The 19917-nt window shown below is 32.3% G+C and overlaps 1 long non-coding RNA gene across 1 annotated transcript in view; it reads right to left on the bottom strand.

The window, feature by feature from the left end:
- Positions 1-1213: 1213 nt before the first annotated feature.
- The window catches only part of LOC137631611 (uncharacterized), a 262063-nt gene continuing 243359 nt past the window's right edge, over positions 1214-19917 (bottom strand). The window contains exon 4 of the long non-coding RNA XR_011041927.1: positions 1214-1350. This is a non-coding gene — a long non-coding RNA (uncharacterized lncRNA). The remainder of the gene's footprint in view (positions 1351-19917) is intronic.

Below are 19917 nucleotides of genomic sequence, written 5' to 3'. Positions count from 1 at the left end.
GTTTCAGCAAACACGAATTGTCCGGCCGAGCCGTAATATTGTGATACTTACAGCCTTAGGAAACTTAGAATTTTCTTCTATGTAACATTTTTTTTATCTATATTTGATATCAGTACAGATAATGAGTAACGGGTGTATCAAATTATACTTTAAAGTCACTAAAATACAGATATGGACTAAAAACCACTCTAAGAGTACAGATTTCCGCCACGGCAGCTTATTTTTCGAAACCAGCATGTCCTTCCCAGAGTCAACTCAGACCATATGCGTATTTAAAGTCTGTGTGACAACCATGTGCGAACTTGGGGCTAAGGTTAGGGTTAATTCGGTCGACTTTTTGCTTGACCTTGACCTTGACCTCGACCTTTGACCTAGGACTTTCAAAATTGAATCTCTCCCACGTCTCAACAATTAATCCATTAAAGTTTCACTATTCTCTGAGTAAGACTGTGGTCAGGAAGTTGTTCACAAACAAACAAACACAAACAGGGGCGAAAACATAACCTCCTCCCAACTTCAATGACAGAGGTAAAAAAGATTGGCATATGTAAAGTACTATAATCTACTTAGCAAATATCTCTATTAACCTACCACGAAAATGCAGAACATAATGAAAAGAAGAAGGGAAGGCGTCTATGCTCAAGTGGAAAGTGGAAAAAATATTCTGCAGTTAAGGAGGTGTTTCAAGTGCACGCTGCAAGGCAAGAAATTGTATGAAGTTAATACTTTATCATTATGAGCCATCTTGATGAAAATAAAGCCACCTCTCCAATATGATAACTCTCGTGTTTAGTGTAATGTTTATCTTCTTCGACATATTTCTCAGTTCCTTTCATTTTCATCAACTTATAATGCCTACTTACTGACAGATTAGAATCGCATCTAAATTATGAGATGCTACAGATTATGTAAGAAAAGGTGCATAAAATTTATAAAATAAGATTTGAAATGTAATCGAAAATTTCAGCGTGTATCATTCAAATCTCCTTATGCCCCAAAGTATAGGTCCTCAATTTGAAAATTTCGATGAAGATGATTTGAATTAGAAATAATCTTTATTTCCTTTTTAAAACGGGTCAGTGATTAAACTGCTGTAAGCGTTCATATTCGAAGACTAGTGTAGGCGTATGTTTCTTAGCTTTTTTCTGTCATTAAGATGGTAAAATAGAATAAAAAAAAACGTATGCAATGAAAAAATGATGATAGAATCACATACCTCATGAATGAATCGCCATCAGAGCCTTTCAAAAACAGTTTCAGAAGGCGTAAAAAATTTCTCTTCATTATCGTCTGCATAGTGATGAAGCATTGCATCGACTCCCTTCTTTAAATAGACAACATTCTTTTAATCTGAAAGAGTAAAAACAGAAAAAAAATTAATGAGGCCTCATCTATGCATTACGTTTTAGGAAAAAATATGATTTTTAACCTTTTAGAAAAGAAAGGGATTTTCTTTACCTTGAGATAAGTATGATATTGAACCTTTTCGTTATTTAAGTCAGTTTTAATAGTTAAAATATACTGACTGCTTTTTTTTCTGTCCAGGATCACTCGGTCAAGTATCTAAAGCTACAATTACTATTTTATCTTAATTCAAAACAGATAATTCTACTTTTCTAATGTAAATTTAATGTTCATGATTCTTAGACCACAGGTTGATTAAATATCTTTTTACAAATTATGAAAATAAGAGAGAGCATAATGCTGGCAAAGTGCTGTTGAATAAAAGAAAATGTGTCCGAATGATACGACGTAAAAAAAGAAATTAACTAATTATACGCGCGCACATGCACGCACACACACATATACATATTATATATATATATATATATATATATATATATATATATATATATATATATATATATATATATATATAAAGACCATAAACAGACGTAAGTGGAAGGCCATGTCTGAGGTCCTTGTTTCGCAGTGGGCTCGTAACGGCTGATAATGTATGTATATATATATATATATATATATATATATATATATATATATATATATATATATATATATATGTATATATATACACATATATATATATGTATATATACATATATATACATAAATATATATATGTATATAAACATATACACACACTATATATATATTATAAATATATATATATATATATATATATATATATATATATATATATATATAAATATATATATATATATATATATATATATATATATATGTATATATATATGTATATACATATATATATATATATATATATATATATATATATATATATATATATATATACATATATATATATATATATACACACATATATATATATATATATACATATATATGTATATATATGTATATATACTGTATATATATACGGTATATATATATATATATATATATATATATATATATATATATATATATATATATATATATATATATATATATATATATTATAAGCTTTTTCCGCAACTTAGAGAGGATCAATACAATTAACCCTTTTTAAAATCATCATCCTTTGCCTGCAAAAACAATGTACAATAATCTGGGTAAAAACTCTAGGAGATTAAAACAACTCTATAAAGTTGACCAGTAATTCCTAATTTACTCGCCCTCCTCGCAAAGACTTCTCCGCAAATGTTTCAGATTAACTTTATTTTACAAACCTTTCCTGCTTCATTCTCTGCAAATGACAAAGGTACGTTCGCAATGCTGTATTTCTCACCCTTTCAACAATTCATCTCGACAGCTTCTACCCCTTTTCTCCCATTTGCATTCAATATTCACATTGCACTTGGGTAAATTAGAGGCAATTCAGCAGTCTCTCAATGCATGCCCATTTTCCTACACTATCAAGCTACTTGAACTAACAGATAATTTCAGAGAACAAAGCTAGAGATTATTTATACGAGAGAGAGAGAGAGCGAGAGAGAGAGAGAGAGAGAGAGAGAGAGAGAGAGAGAGAGAGAGAGAGAGAGAGAGAGAGAGAGAGAGAGTGTTTTTCCTCTTGAAACTGATGATTCTTTACATATAATCCTGAATTAATAACTTAAACTAGGCAATAAAGGAGAAAAAAATTCCGAATAACGGAAAAATCAGGGGAAGCTGCAATAAGCCTTATGGTTTTCATAACAGAGTACTTAATAACCTATTAATTTTTCACCCCTTTACTTCCCTAGTTAAAAACAAAATGGTGGAAATGAAAAAGTTTTATGCAAACATCTCGTTTTGGACATACTTTAATAGAAAATGAGCCGGTACATAAAATAATCTACATAAATATTTCTACAAAAATCCTTCTATTCATCTTTGTGATACATTGCACCGTTGAGGTGTGAAAATTTTCTCTTTTTCATGTTGTGAGGATGGTAATCGAAGGGATTACAAGAGAGCTACTGGGTACGAGAGGGAAAGTTTATTAAACTATCAGGCCAAGATGTGTAAGGCCATGTTTGACTGAGAAGGGATGGGCAGTAAAGGCTTACAAAGGGAGGATGGTTAGTGGATCAAGTTATGAGAGAAAATTGAAAGTAAAATGCATTGTAAGTGGAAAATCATGTATCAAGAAAACCTTTCATAGAATAAACAGAGATGTAATGTGGAGAGTTTTAGAGAGTGGTATAGAAGATAAGGCTGATAGAAGTGTAGATAATGATGAATTTGTGTTAAAGTGGAGTTAAAAGAAATGTGTACCATGTACTCATATCTGTTTATGATCACTATGATTAGAATGATGACAGTAGTCAGAGAAAAGATGGTAGATGTAGGTTGTGGGATAATGAAATGCACCGATAATAGAGTTGGTGCAGGCTGGTAATAGCAAAAAGAAATTATGCATAACAAATAAAAATATAGAAAGTGACTGCAATATGAAAACGTTTAAATTACAAGTCAACAAGAGTAAAAAGTAACATTTTAAAATTTAACCAAAATGGCAATCGTGTTACCCCATACGAATGGGAAAAAAAGTACTCTAATAGAAGTTCAAACAACAGGTATTAGTAAGTATGATAAGAGAAATGAAAGATGTTTTGTACAAGTACTAGGGAGGAAATGCACATTTGATGGCATTAGCATGAGACAAGAAGCGAGTCCAATAATAAGCAAAACAAGAAAGGTAATAGAATATAGGCAATATATTTCAACATGCTGTAGAGATGAATTATTTGGGAAGCGCATATGATTAAAACGACTTGAAAGGGCGAGAAACGTACAGATATGCAGAAAAACGGAAGAAAAGGTCTAAGTGGGTAAAAGGATGAATCGGGCTGTTATGAAACTGATTTGTAGAGTGGAACAAATGAAGGATGGCAAGGTGGTGGAGACAATGACACATATGGGAGTTTTAAGAAGTTGGAGGAGAGGAAGACAGGAAGTGATAGATGGACATGGTTAAAGAATTATAAAGGAATGGCCCAATATCCATAGAGAGATATTAAATGCAAGATGAAGGTAAAGAGCTCAATGCTAGAAGGGACGCTAGCAACGGTCTTCTGTAATTGTGTATGAAGCGACTGATATGGATATTTGCAGCACGGGGGTGCATCCATGATTCAGGTTCCGCATAGAAGTGACGGCAACCACTGTATTGTCCCTTTCTCGAAAGCTACTTCGATGTGTTTGTTGATGTGTTCAGGAGAGAGAGAGAGAGAGAGAGAGAGAGAGAGAGAGAGAGAGAGAGAGAGAGAGAGAGAGAGAGAGAGAGAATATTTACGTGGTGAACAATCTATCCTAATTTTTATTTTAATGCTACATTTAGTGTGCTTGAGTATATCCTGGATGTACTTAAAATATGTTGATATACTGTAATCAATATATGGCTTTTAAGGTACATGTTAGATACGGTATTTGGATAAAAAAAATCACAAGATGAGCGTTGTTGTAAATTGTATACAATGAAGAGCATACTGCATTTTGTAGAGAATGTCAAGGATATAGAAGTAGCACACAGAATATCAAGCAAAAATAGTTTATGTCATGATGTATAAAAATCTCATCACCTTTTTCTTAGCACGTAATGCATAGACGATGCTGCATTGAAGATTTTTCTTTACGATCATGGTGGAAGGATTATTTTCTATATAAGAAGGTTCGACACACTACCTCATTATGCTGACGATAATGAAGAGGAATTTGAAAAGTTTCCTTTGAAACTTTTACTTTATGTCAAACTGTATATTGAGAAAGGATGTTGGTAATTCCAATTCCATTAAATGTGGGAGATGCTGATTACTGAATATTATTCTTCTGAATAGGTCTCTTTTCTACATTTATATTCATTATAAAAGTAGTTCTTATAGCTATTAAATTCTTACCATTATAAATACACCAAAGGACGCCTTTTATGTTATCGCATTAACATTTCTGCATATAGTAAAACATATATATAAAAATTTGCCTTCGAGTGTTTAGTACATAACACGAACTATCAGAAACTATCATGGGACATGAAAGGTCTTTATCTAACTCTATAACCATCAAAATACGTTACCCGTGTTAAAGTAATTTCCCTTGTTCTATTTTGATGAAATATTCAAAACTTGTCTTGGTTTTGAATTCCTTGCTTGAGGATACACTTAAGCATACGGGTTTCTTACTTTGTAACAAGACACTTATTACCATTATCATATCACTTTACTACAGATGAATATTAGTCATATATTAAGCGACTATTCTCGCCACCAAAAATCTTATTTCTTTCCCGTATTTTTTTTTCCAACGACAATTTGAAATTTCCTTATTTAGACTCATTTTATGTTACTATTTACTGGCATATTAACTCTAGTTCTTGGCAAATGTGTTTTGCGCGCATTTATCTTCGTGTATGCACAGTTGATAATACATCATATAAACTACTGTAGGCGTGAAAATTAGATGACAAATATAAAAAAATATGAACTTTCCTATAAGCATTTTTAGTGTGTGTGTGAATTGTACCTCGAGATCACAGGCGCTAAATCAGCTGGCTATTTCTCCATCGTTGAGCAATAATTGTTACTGTGTCATATATAAACATAATTATTATATACTACCGAAAATATGAATTCTCGAATTTCTTTTTACTATAATTGAATTAAATTTCTGTCTTCACTTAACACGTTGAGACTGGATTTTATAATTTCAGGGAGGAGTAAGAGAAGTTTATTTGAAAGTTTAATGAAAAAACACGACATATCATCCTACTGGGAATCATAAGTGTGGCATATACTGCAAGAACAAACAACAATAAATACAGCCTTTTCTAGTCAACTGCAAACAAAGGCCTCAGACATGTACTTATTCATGTCTGAGGTTTGGCCAATTTTCATCACCACAAACTGTGGATTTGTGATGGTGGAAGACTTTTAGCTTTGTTGATCATGGTGATCAACACCCTTTGACCTCGTTAAGATATCCTTACGCAGAAAGGTGTGGCATATACTAGATAATAAATTACTGAATGGAATTAGCGGCATTTTTAGTAGTGTGGTGCTTGTATTTAAACACAGAATTTCATAAGAAAAAATTATCTCAGAGGAAAAGCTTCGTTTTTTTTATCGTACTTTAATTGAACTACTTGTGAAATCCTCTTGAAAATATGATGGATATTCATTTATCCACATCGTAAAGGTAATACGGCCTTAGTTTGCACAGTGTATCTTCTTTTGTATTTAAATTCAGTACACCAGTGCAAACAAATTATTTTGGCATATGACTTTTTGTCACCTTTTATAAGAATGGAATTTCCATTTTCCTTTCTCATACGTATACTATAAAGATTCACGTTACTTGACAATATAACTACGACATTAAACGAATAGTCTCGAAAGAATGGAGACAGTGAAATTCAACAAGTCAGATTATAAATTCTAATCGTTTAAAAATGGATAAAGAGTGAGCCTTCAAAGCAAATTCCCAATTTTCTTTAACGATGTATCAAAAGAAATAGAAAAAAAAAAAAGTTGTAAAAATAAAGTACCTGAAATTCTATATTACTGAATTTTGGATCGTGATGAGTGCATATAGTATATGGAGCATATTTCCAAGAAATTCTTTTATTATCTCTAAAGATGTATTATGTTGTAAATAATTCCTTTTGCACAAAACTTAGTCTTCTCCGTAAGAACTAATTTTACCTTGGATGTCAAGTGACGTTGGACGAGGAATCTTAATGCCGTTAGGTGTTTCTGGGAATTAATTCTGCTGCAAATTGAACCTGGATTGAATGACATTCACATAATTAGATCCATTGAATCTCTAAGGTCTCCGAAATAATAGGAGAAGCTACGAGGAGAGGGAATTTTTTATGGCTTAGTCAATACAGTTCTCTCCTTTTAGTTTCTACTTTCGCGGTAATTTAATGAAGCAAATTTAGTTTAATTAAGCGGATTTCACTAATCAGTTTAATTAAAAATCACAATATATTTACTTTGCAAAATATTACTGATTGATTGATTTGAGGTTTTCTGGGATCCTGACACTCAAGGTCATTGACACTGATTTTTTTTTTTTTCCTTTTTTTTCTGGCATTTACCATATGACCATTTGGTAGAACATTCTGTATACGGAAGACAAGAAATTGACTGAAGTAATAAAACATTCTCCGAAAATATGTAAAGAAAAATCTCTTCAAATAACAAATCTAAAATGATGGACATCAGAAAACAAACAAAAATCTAAAATCTCTCTGAAAAGGCTCTTAATGTATTTCATAAACCAAAAGTTGATATATTATTCAAGTCACATATGTTAAAAAAACATTTTTCTTGAATTATTCAACACAGATGAGTTTTGAAATGAATTAAATAAAATACTCATCACAAAGTCAGGACCCAGTCTTCTCGCTAAGACCCTAATTCTTAAAACGTTATACAGTAGACTTCACATTTACATTTTTCTTATCTCCTACCTTATAGTATTCATAGACTCAGTTGCCCGTTTCAGTATAAGAACTGACTTTGTCTATGTTTTGTAGCCAACACTTACTTTCAGGAAAATTTGAGATTTCCTTTGAAAATATGATCTGGAGAGAGAGAGAGAGAGAGAGGAGAGAGAGAGAGAGAGAGAGAGAGAGAGAGAGAGAGAGAGAGAGAGAGAGAGAGAGAGAGAGAGAAAAAAATTTTGCTTTCTATTCAGTTTTTTTTTTAATAAATTTAAGAAATGCTTAAAACTTGCATATGGTGATCTTCAGTTATTAGTGAAAGATGTTTTCAAGGTCAAGAACATTTTTTTTCTTGTTTTTTTTTATTTTTTTATTTTTTTATTTTTTTGTAAAAACGTACATTACGCTACCAGCTCAAGATTCATGATTTGTAACTTACGGAAAACTCATAACATACAAATTTTACTATGTTCTTTGAATTTGTTTCATGTAAATTTCCGTACGTGGTTCGATCTGATTAGAGTATCCGATAAATGCAGAACTCCAAATCCTTTAAATTCCGCTTATCAAATATTTGGATATACCTTATCGAACGATGAAAGGGTATTTGTTTACAAGACCCAGCTCTCCATGTAATGCCAAATGATGCAAAGCTAGTGTTTTCTTCTATTAATTTTTCATAATTTAAAACAATTCGCCACATGGAAAGAGAGTTAAAATTATAAAAAACTATAAATTCTAAAAAAAAAAAAAAAAAAAAAAATAACTAGCCTGATTTCCTCACTAAACGACCTGGAACTGACATCATCAACGTACTGTAGTCAACCAAACAGAAGTTAGAGAAGCCAACATACATTTAATATACTGTATATTCAAAACACATACTAAATTAAAAATGGAGTAATTACTCAAAAGTGTCACTATTTATGAATTGTACATTTTATGGAAACTTTTGAGTAATTACTCCATTTTCAATCTAGTATATATTTTTAACATATATCAAATGTACGCTGGCATCACGAACTTCAGTTTGGTTGACTATGTTGACGATGTCAGTTCTATGTCGTTTATTAAGGAAACTAGGCTAGTCTTCTTTTTTTTCATTATTATATAGTTTCTTAAAATTCTAACTTGTTTCCCGTCTGGCGAATTGTTTTAAAATCAGAAAAAGTAATAAGAGGAAAACAATAGCTTTGCATGATTTGGCAGTATATGGAGAGCGTGGTCTTGTAAACAAATATGGATAAAAGAAAATGTTTCAATAGATACTGGGAACGCTTTCATAAACAAACAAGTCTTTTTTTATCATAGTTAAGGGCCAATTGGTAGAAACATTTCATTACAGTCTATGCATTCGCCACAATCCTTGGAAGATTTTACGAAGCTTAAATCAACTGTACTGCTAAGAATCGACGGGAGTTTTGTGTCTGCAGTTACTTACAAGAAGTTTTTTTTTATAATTTTATCATTCTACATTGATTATATATATATATATATATATATATATATATATATATATATATATATATATATATATATGTATACATATAATATATATATATATATATATATATATATATATATATATATATATATATACATGTATATATATATGTATATATTTATATGTATATATAATATATACACACACACACACACACACACACACATATATATATATATATATATATATATATATATATATATATATATATATATATATATATATATATATATATATATATTGATTTTATGAAAAAAAAATCTTCGTCACATTATTGGATTTACAGAAGCAATCACATCAGATCTAGCCAACAGTTTTTCAAGTTTCATAGATTTCAAGGCAAGAATTTTAGAATACCAAAAGGTTAAAAAACTGCAAAAGTTTGGCTACATAAAAGACAGTGAAGAGTTGTGGTTGTGTTATAGCAATCAACGCTTTCGATCCCACGCTCGAGAAAAAAAAAATCACAATGTAAATGCCAGGGCCTTTTTGGGAAGCGAAAGGTCGTATTTTTTTTTTCTTTTTTTTACGAGTTTCTACGCTGTGGAGCTCATATTGGTCTTGTTTTTGCAACAAGCGATTACGCTTTATACTACAATAATTGAAGTCTCTGTAAATTACATAAAAATGTGGAAAAAATAAAGCAAAAGAAAATTAATTTTTGTGGGAAAAAGTTCTTACTTAACCCCTCTTAGCACAAAAACAATTAGCGCAAAAAATTAAATTCTTATTTCATCGTATAACTGAATACTTTTTAGGGGTGCAAAAAAATCGTGCATTTTCTCTTTAGTCAATGCAAAACTGCGTATGGTAAAAGTTAATTTAAATGTCTGGAGCGACTTTTACTTTTACATTTTAATGAGTTTATTTTGGTCTCACTTTGAAGCTACAAGGTTGAATTTTTACTTCAATTATTGAAATATTTTAAGACATCTTATATATATATATATATATATATATATATATATATATATATATATATATATATATATATATATATATATATATATATATATATATATATATATATATATATATATATGAAATGGAACGAAGATGTTTTGATGATGAAAAATTATGTATATATTACTGAAACATTAATTATTAGATTATTGTGGGCAATATTTTTTTAATTCCTTATTCTGAATCTGAATATATTTACTTTTTTATTCATATATAAGTATAGAATTTTTATAAAAATCTTATATGTGTACATGATTAAAGAACCCTCACAAAGAATCAATCATATTGCTTTAAATACAGACTGCGTGATTATAAAAGAAATTTAGTTTTTACCTGTCGAGGTAACGTAATCTCTCGAGTCTTATTTTTAATCAGAACACTTAAATGTATTCCTTCAATCATCGCATTTCCTTTAAAACAAATACAAGTGTAATAAAAATAGAGTGAAACTGTGCAAAATTTAAATGTTAGTAAAATGTGCTACTAAAGTGGTATGATAGGATTTTGTTGAAAGTAGAATATTTCAATTATTTTTCACGCCACACTTGATAAATGATTTTTCATTAATAAAAATCATATACAAGTAAAAATAAAAACCAAAAAAATTTACCGTCTTCTCAAGTGACTGCCGGATTACAATAGAAAAAAATGTAATTTGAATGAATGTGGTGATCACTTCTCATGTTAATGGATTCATTTTCAATCATTTTGAAGTTGAATAATTGATCTTATTCATATAATAATTACAGTTCAAAAAAAAAAAAAAAAAAAAAAAAAAAAACACACGCACACACAAACAAATGTTTTAGATTATCTACATAAAATCAGCCTTTACTAGCCCACTGCAGATAAAAGCCTCAGACCCTTCCTTCCACTAGAGTCTGTTTATGGTCTTTCTGTGCGAATCCACACCCGAAAACTTTCTTAGTTCGTCAATCAATCGTCTTCTCTTCTTTTACGATCTTTAGGGACCCATTCTGTTATTCTTAAAGTCCATCTATTGTCTGTCATTCTCATTATATGTCTCGGCCATGTCCATATCTTTTTCTTACATGTTGTTAGAATACCCTCTACTTTAGTTTGCTCTCGTATCCATGTTGCTCTTTTCCTGTCTCATATATTTATTCATTCATACATACATACACACACACACACACACACACACACACACATATATATATATATATATATATATATATATATATTATTTTCAGAAGTAGAAACAAGAGCATCATTTGCTTAAGGCGCAAGTAACTTCTGCCAAGAATAGAAGATGAGGATAAATTGGTCCAACACCTCTGTTGTAAGTGGCGCCTTATGAAGCAGCCTTGCCAAATATAAAGGGTGATCTTACAGGAAGAGCACCGGAAGGTTACGTCCCACCGTATGTTATTCGGGTTCTTCACTCATTTAATATTCTTTATTTTACCCTGGCTTCAATCAATAATTAGGGCTGCGAACGGTTCTGGGGGAGCCGTGAAAATGGGTAGGGTTAGCCTACGCTACTTCTTCAGCTAAGGGCATGAAGGAGGAACAGCAGACGTTGCAAGAATATGAGCAGGAGTGGAAGGACCCACTTTTTATTCACCATTAGCCTGAGAAAAGTCATATGGAATTATGGGGCTAATGAGAGGTCAATTGGCTTCATTGCATTACAGAAGAGTCAGCAATCGTTTTGGGAAATCTAGGAAAGGGGTCCTTTCTACTATCTCTATTGTTCTTGGAAAATAGGATGAGAGCATTTAGTAGGGCAAGATGGATGAGTGACAGAACACTTTTATTTCATCCAGTAGATGAATCTCTTGGCATATGAATAATAATCTATCAACTCGTCTAAGTCTTCAATATCCTTATACAGTCTATGTACTGCATACCGAGCTTTGGCCTCTCCATGGTCCTTTCTTTATAGGCAAACCTGCCACACCTTTTGGCTCACTGGTTGTTGACGGATTGCTCAGTGCTAGAGTTGTATGTGCTCATTATCAGGTCGACTTGCCAGTTATACCAACAGGTGATAGTGTGTTTCTTCTTCTTGAAAATTCTTTCGCTACGAGGCAAGGACAAATGATTTATCATGACCCTCAGGGAGTTTGGTGCACCTTTCTACCATAAAGTTCTTCTGAGAGGCTCTGAGAACAGTAAAAGCTATCCATGAAAACATGGTTACATTAACGCAAGTGTTTCATTTGCTTGAAAACAATATCATAATGGGATGAAGAAACACCACAATATACGAAGGCAAAAAAGGAGACCTGACAGATTTCAACACACTCACGCCAGATGTCATGAAAATATATAGTTTGCTTATTCTAAAGAGACTAGAGAGAAAGATTGATGAAAAGCTTAGATGAACAAGCGGGATTTAGAAAAGGTAGAAGTTGTACTAATAAAATTTTCATTTTGAGACACGTAGGCTACAACAATTGTGGAATATAGAAATCCACTTTTGGTGGCATTTCTGGACTATGAAAAATCCTTTGTTAGGGCACCGACCAATTTTGTGGAAACTCCTGCTTTATTATGGAATTCCTCTTGAATAGGTAATATTAGTGGAGTCCTATCAAATATATTTCCAGTGAATGGTGGAGCAATCCAAAGTAATGTGATGTCACCTACGTTGTTTATCCTCCTCATGGATTTTGTAATGCGTAGAACAGTTGGAGATTATGGAGAAGGACTAGTCTGGATTGGTAATAGGAAATTAGCTGACCTAGAGTATGCTGATGATGCAGACCACCACAGGATTTGGAACGCTGGCTTACCAGAATGCATGAGATCTCACAGGAGGTTGGGCTCAAGATGAATAAAATAAAGACAGAGGTGATGAGAACGGAATATGCAATGAGATGAAATATCATTGGAATGAGAAAGGATTAATAAGGTGAAATCATTTAAGTATTTATGAATCATGATCGCTAATATAGGATCTTTAGAATTGGAGTTTAATGAAAGATTGAAAAAAAAAACAATCAGATAATGGCTAAGTTTAGTTAAATTTGGAAATTAAATCGCCTGAAAGTACATATAAAAATCAGGCTCTATATCATGTTAGTGAGATCTGTGTTAAGGAATGGATTTGAGTCAGGGTATGTAAATGGAACAATCTCCAACAGATTGAGTAGATTTGACAACAAAGCCCTCAGATGAATATTGGGAGTTAAATGGCAGGACAGGATTAGAAATGAAATTATAAGAAAGATTACTCGAGAGCCATATGTAGATGAATCATGGTGAGGGGTAGATGGAAATGGTTTGGGCATGCTCTTTGCACTCCCCAAGAGAGATTAGTTCACCAAATATTTAACAGGACTCAACAGGGCACTAGAAGAGTTGGAAGTCTCAAGACTATATGGCTGAGGACTATGAAGCGCGAAGTAGGAGATGGTGAATTAAGAAGCATTAAATTAAGAGCCCTTTGCGTCAATAGGCGTAAGAGGAAATGACGATGATGATATAATATAACCTAACAGATCTTTGCATAAGAAATACAACTGGATACCATACATTTCTGGTTTCATCAGGTTATAATTATACCTAGATTAAAAGGTGACATTTCTACTTCAAATTACCTTTGTCGAGCGATAGTTTTTGTTAGAGATAAAGATTCCTAAACTATTCACGCATGTATTTCTTGACAGGTCAAATCATAATCATGTTGTCCCAATAGTCCTTGGATATGGCCAGCCTGTTGAAAGTTTGGAAGCATTTCCCTATCACCTCAAAACGCCTGAGAGAGAGAGAGAGAGAGAGAGAGAGAGAGAGAGAGAGAGAGAGAGAGAGAAAGTACTACTTTGTACGTTTCATTTATTGCCCAGCACATGTTTTGCTGGAGCAAGGCAACAATGCCCAATCACATGAAGATAAGATACTTGGCAATGTCAGTGACATCACAACTACTTAGTACATATGCAGATCTCTTCGCATTTTATCACTCAAGTAGGTGGCGTGATAGATGGTTTCTTCCATAAGATATACGATCGGCTCATATAAAATTTAAAGTTGAAAAAAAAAAAAAAAAAAAAAAAAAAAAGTGGGATGGTTGGAATATTCACAGTTATACCCGAGTTAGCAAAAACTATCTAATTTTACACCATCGTCTGCTGCATCTACAGTACCTCGCTCGTAATCGCTGGCAATATCACTATAAGTAGCAATTTAACTTCATCTTCATCACTGTCTCCTTTGATACCCAATACTTTGTACTTGACAACTCCATTATAGCATCATCACTATCATCACTATCACCCTCGGCCTCCATAATGCTACTTGATTTTGTAAGGGTAAGTTTTAGTTCTTTGCATAGTTAAACATATACACATTTTCTTTTGAGACAATTGCTTCTATTTTTACTGGCTCCCAGCTGAACATTGCTGCCGCCATGGTTACTATCCTCGTCTGCATTAAGAAGCATTACCTCATTTTCGCCCTTACATATGCTGCCCCCCCCCCCCCCCCTCCAAAAAAAAAAAAATCCTCAATGTCAACTACTAACATACTTGTAGATACGAGGAACCTATGTCTAGGTGAGTTGGCATCTAATTTTGAAAACAAAAAAGAAAAGACAATACTACAGGATGTAGCATACATCTTTTGCCATAGAAAACGTCATATGGGATTCTAGGGTTGAAGAACAAGCATTAGTGATATAATTAGATATAAGAATAAAAACAACAACATCGATCAGCCATAATTAACACTACTATTGAAATAGAAAACTATAAAATCAATAAATAGTGAGATGCATAATTATCTGAAGATCCAAAAGGAATAGTTGTTACAACTATTATCATTTTTTTTCAAAAGAATTTTTCAAATATCAGAAAATAACACCGGTCAAAATTGTTACAATCGTGAAAGTAATTATAGCTTACACATGTAAGCGTTATAGATTTAAAATCTACTACAAAGAAGAATTATTGTGAATGATATTTCAACCTGCAAAGTGAGTGATTTAATTTTTTTTCCAGGAGACTACAGTGGGCAGCTCTACGACTTACTATAACATACAAAACACCCAAAGAAAATAGCTGTAACATTTGTTATAACTTTCAAAACTTATTTTTTTTTATTAAATAAATGATTGTTATAATTGTTAACATGACCGGGCGTAGTATGACGAGAGAGAGAGAGAGAGAGAGAGAGAGAGAGAGAGAGAGAGAGAGAGAGAGAGAGAGAGAGAGAGAATCTTTCACTTTAGGTCAAGAGTAATGCAAGTTATACCCAAATCAACTACAAATTTGCTAATTCAATTTTTCCTCTTGCTGTTCGTTGACTGTCAGATAATTACTATTAGAAAATTAAAAACATGTAAAACCAAGCATGCAATAAAAATAGGATAAAGTTTTTTTACCCAACTTTCAATAAACTTCAGTAAAATTGTTAATGCTCGAATGATGCCCCTTAAAAGACTTTTAATTCCGTTTGTAAAAAAGAATCTTCTATAATGAGGGAAAACCTTACCGTGTGGTTATTGGATAATGAGATTCATCAAGATGGATATAATGATGAAAACCCATTTCAGTCTAAGGAAAGTTAATGTAATTTGTGTACCCTTTTGAAGGTTTAAGGCTGGTGTGCCCGAGGATTTTCTTTTTTTTATTTAATGAGAATTAATTTGGGGATACCTTAATGTGGTGTGAGCGTTTGTGTATCGCCATGATCAGCAAAGATGCACTAGTCAGGGTCACCCATACTAGGTCGGTTTACTGTGAGCAATCAGACTAAAATCTCCCACCATCATCAATCCGCAGTGGTCAGCGTGGTGATGAAAATGGCCAAACCCTAGACATTAATAAAGGCATATCTGAGGCCTTTGTCTCGCAGTGGTCAGAGTAGGCCTATTCACGAATATTTTCTTATTTGTTTATAAATTTTCCGTTCGAGTAGTTTACAGATATTCAAGCAGCATCTGACATCATCTATTTGGCAAGCCTCCTCGCGTTAATATCCGTAAACAGTGAGATGGGTATGTCTTTGGATAAATAAAAAGTAAGTTCGAATGAGAAATTTTCCCGACCACCCTTCTCAACCGCTCATAATGAAAAGTCTGTACAAGGCATAAAAAGACTTGACAAACAACGAAATGTGGCAAGATCTTTTAAAATCCATCATAAAACAATCTGAAAATCTCCAAGAACACACTAACACGACTTGACGTTTCTTGGGTAATTATGCGAAAACCGTTATGATGCATAATTCCTAGTAAATTTGCATACTAACGGATGCGTCAGTTAATATGCATAATCTCTGAAAAAATAGGTAAATATGCATAGTACTTTTTTTTTTTTTTTTTTCAAAATAACGGCTACAGACGTCGTTATTATGCAAAATAACAGAAAAAAATCCAGTAAATTTGCATGATTCCCAAAAATTTATTAAGTTATTAGATGACATTTAAGTTATGGCAGTTACTCAAAAAGTCAATATCAGTGGATGTTATACGTCTAAGCATTTAGATAGAAACATCAATATAAAATCAAGTTGTGCTTTTTATTTTGGTCGGGACACGTACTCGGAATTTGAAGCAGGGGAAGAAAACAATGGGTGTTTTTACTCGTCCATCGTGAAGAGTAAAGAAGAAAGTCAAGCAATACATCTGGCTTGATGCAGAGAAAGGAACACGTCATGATTCTCAATCGACTAGTTGAACTTGATAGGGACACTATTAAAAAGACTGAAAATGATTATCATCGTCTCCTTAAAAAGTATGATGTAAAAGAAAAGAAGAGTGAAAGCCTTATTTGAAACCCTTCAATCTATTTATATCTGTTTATATAGCAAATGGGCACGGTGGGAGAGACATTCTACAACGTAAAACAACTGAAAAAATTTGCAAACATAAACATGCATCAAATTATGTCGTATTAACTACATCTATAATTATGTCTTCGACATCTCAGAACGAAGACTACTGAAGAGGTTCTGTTATTTTGCAAAATTGCTAAGATTTTTGGAATTATGCATATTTACTGTTCAGAATTATGTATATTAAGTGAAGTATCCGTAAGTATGCAAATTTACTGTGAATTATGCATAATAATGGATTTCACATATTTACGGTGACACATGCAAATATATATATATATATATATATATATATATATATATATATATATATATATATATATATATATATATATATATCTTGAAGTCACTGACTTTAAGATATATTTTGCTGTGAATTCAAAGATAAAAATTTCATAAAAAATTGTCAGCGACATGGAATCCTCGTATGTATAAGTCATAAGAGACCGCGATACCTATTTTCTCACATTTCATGACAGATCAATGCCCTCGGTTTCAATTAGTCATATTAAAATATGGCATAATATGTGAACTAAATTCGAGCTAAAATACCAATTGAAATTCATCTATTTATTCATCTATTTCTTAATCCTATAGAACACATAGCAGTGTATTGCGATATAAATATATGAGAGTTCTTGTGCCATGTACAGATTATTAATAAGAAATCCAAGTTTATCTGTTATTCTGAATACTATAATGGCTATAATGGTCCCGAAAAAAGAAAAGAAAAACCAAGAACTTTCATAGATTCATTTGACATTATTCTCCCTAAAAAAAGGCAGTCGCAATGTCTTTTTATCTTATCTAATTTATGTACTTAAGAATAATTATTTCAACTGAATGATTTGTCTTAGATTTAAAAGAAATGCAGAAGTTCAGTCTTTTATCTAAGGTTCAAGACGAATCGTTATATAAAAGAAATAAAGCTAACAAAATAAAATGCTGTGAATTATTCTTCGTACTGCCACGATATCCGAGCGCTTCTGAAATCTATCTAGGAATTCTCTGTGTGTCTAACACATAACCATTAACAGATTCGGTTTTCACACGTTCCATGACATCCTGCTATTCAGATTTCCATTTCTCTTGTCACCTTATTCCGGTTCAAGTTTCGAATTTGCTGACTTCTGCTGGAATGTAATCAGAAATACAAATATTCCCAGTTTACAAGAAAATTAATAAAATGTAACTAGAAATTGTTGATTACATTAATTTGTATGCATTTGACAATTAACAAAATATCTAGCGAAAGCTAGGTGTGCGCTGTTTTTTTTTTTTTTATAAAAAGTTTTAAATAATTCACTACTATATTGGCATGGCAGGTACGGAGAATTGGTAAAAAGATAAAAACTGGATTAAGAGACCGAAAAAAAATTACTCATAACCAATGGATTCTCCATCTTACATAATTTCAAACCGGCCTCGTCCACAAAGTCATATCAAAGTATTCGGGAAAGGGAAAGTCATATTTTAGAATGAAATTGCATGATAAAATTATTTCAGATGGTGTCATTTTGACATCAAAATTTCCAACAATTGTGGGTTTTTTAAATCTAGAACTAGGAGCAACTGAATTTGTCTGTTTCCATAAACGGTGAATACAAAAGCAATGGTGTTGCGAACGAAAGTTCATTGCCACTCACTATAACCAACATGTAATTTCTTACCTTTAGTTAACGTGACTAGAAGACTCGCTTTATACTTTTATGCCTAATTTCTATTGTTGGCACTCTAATGACATAACTTTAATACTGGAATATAATAAATATGAATATAGTTACGATATGCGGTAGCTGGATTGAAATTTGAAAGTGAAATATTTGATATCTCTACAGTACAAAAATCAACTATGATGTCATATTCTAGTATTTTACCCAAAAACCGATAAATCGGTTGGAACTTTTGACCGGGGAAACGTCTGTCTATATCCGAACATAACTTGACAACAAAACGTTTACCCGATTGAGCGGTTTAAAGAATTGATATAAAAATTTTAACCGGGTGCCGCCGGTCGCTTGCTTTTGACATTACCCATAGTCATAAAACAAAAAAAATTCTGGGTAACGTACCTACAACTATAACGTTAAATAATAAAATAGCATACACGCCAACCTTTGATCACAGCACTGGCAGCATTTTTGCTTGTTCCCCGGTCGCGCTTGCCAGCGCTGTGATCAAAGGTTGGCGTGTATGCTATTTTATTATTTAACGTTATAGTTGTAGGTACGTTGCCCAGAATTTTTTTGTTTTATGACTATGGGTAATGTCAAAAGCAAGCGACCGGCGACACCCGGTTAAAATTTTTATATCAATTCTTTAAACCGCTCAATCGGGTAAACGTTTTGTTGTCAAGTTATGTTCGGATATAGACAGACGTTTCCCCGGTCAACAGTTCCAACCGATTTGTCACCCCACAGGCTTAGCAACACACACACACACACACACACACACACACACACATATATATATATATATATATATATATATATATATATATATATATATATCCTGTCACGCTTCGGGGGAGAGTAGACATACCCTGGTGAGAAGAGGTGCCCCGAGAGGTGCGATCGAAAACCACACTCTCCCACAAATTAAGAAAGTGGAAGGGGGTGGGAAGTGTTGAATCTGTATGCGTATGCTTGTTTGTGTGTGTGTGTGTGCTTATCTATTTGAATATATAGACGTCTCTTTTGACGGCTCGGGTTTGGTAGTGTGTGTGTGTATATATATATATATATATATATATATATATATATATATATATATATATATATATATATATATATATATATAT

The sequence above is a fragment of the Palaemon carinicauda genome, chromosome 40 (genome assembly GCF_036898095.1).
Source record: "Palaemon carinicauda isolate YSFRI2023 chromosome 40, ASM3689809v2, whole genome shotgun sequence".
Taxonomy (NCBI): Eukaryota; Metazoa; Arthropoda; class Malacostraca; order Decapoda; family Palaemonidae; genus Palaemon; species Palaemon carinicauda.
This window is presented reverse-complemented; position numbering and strand designations above follow the sequence as displayed.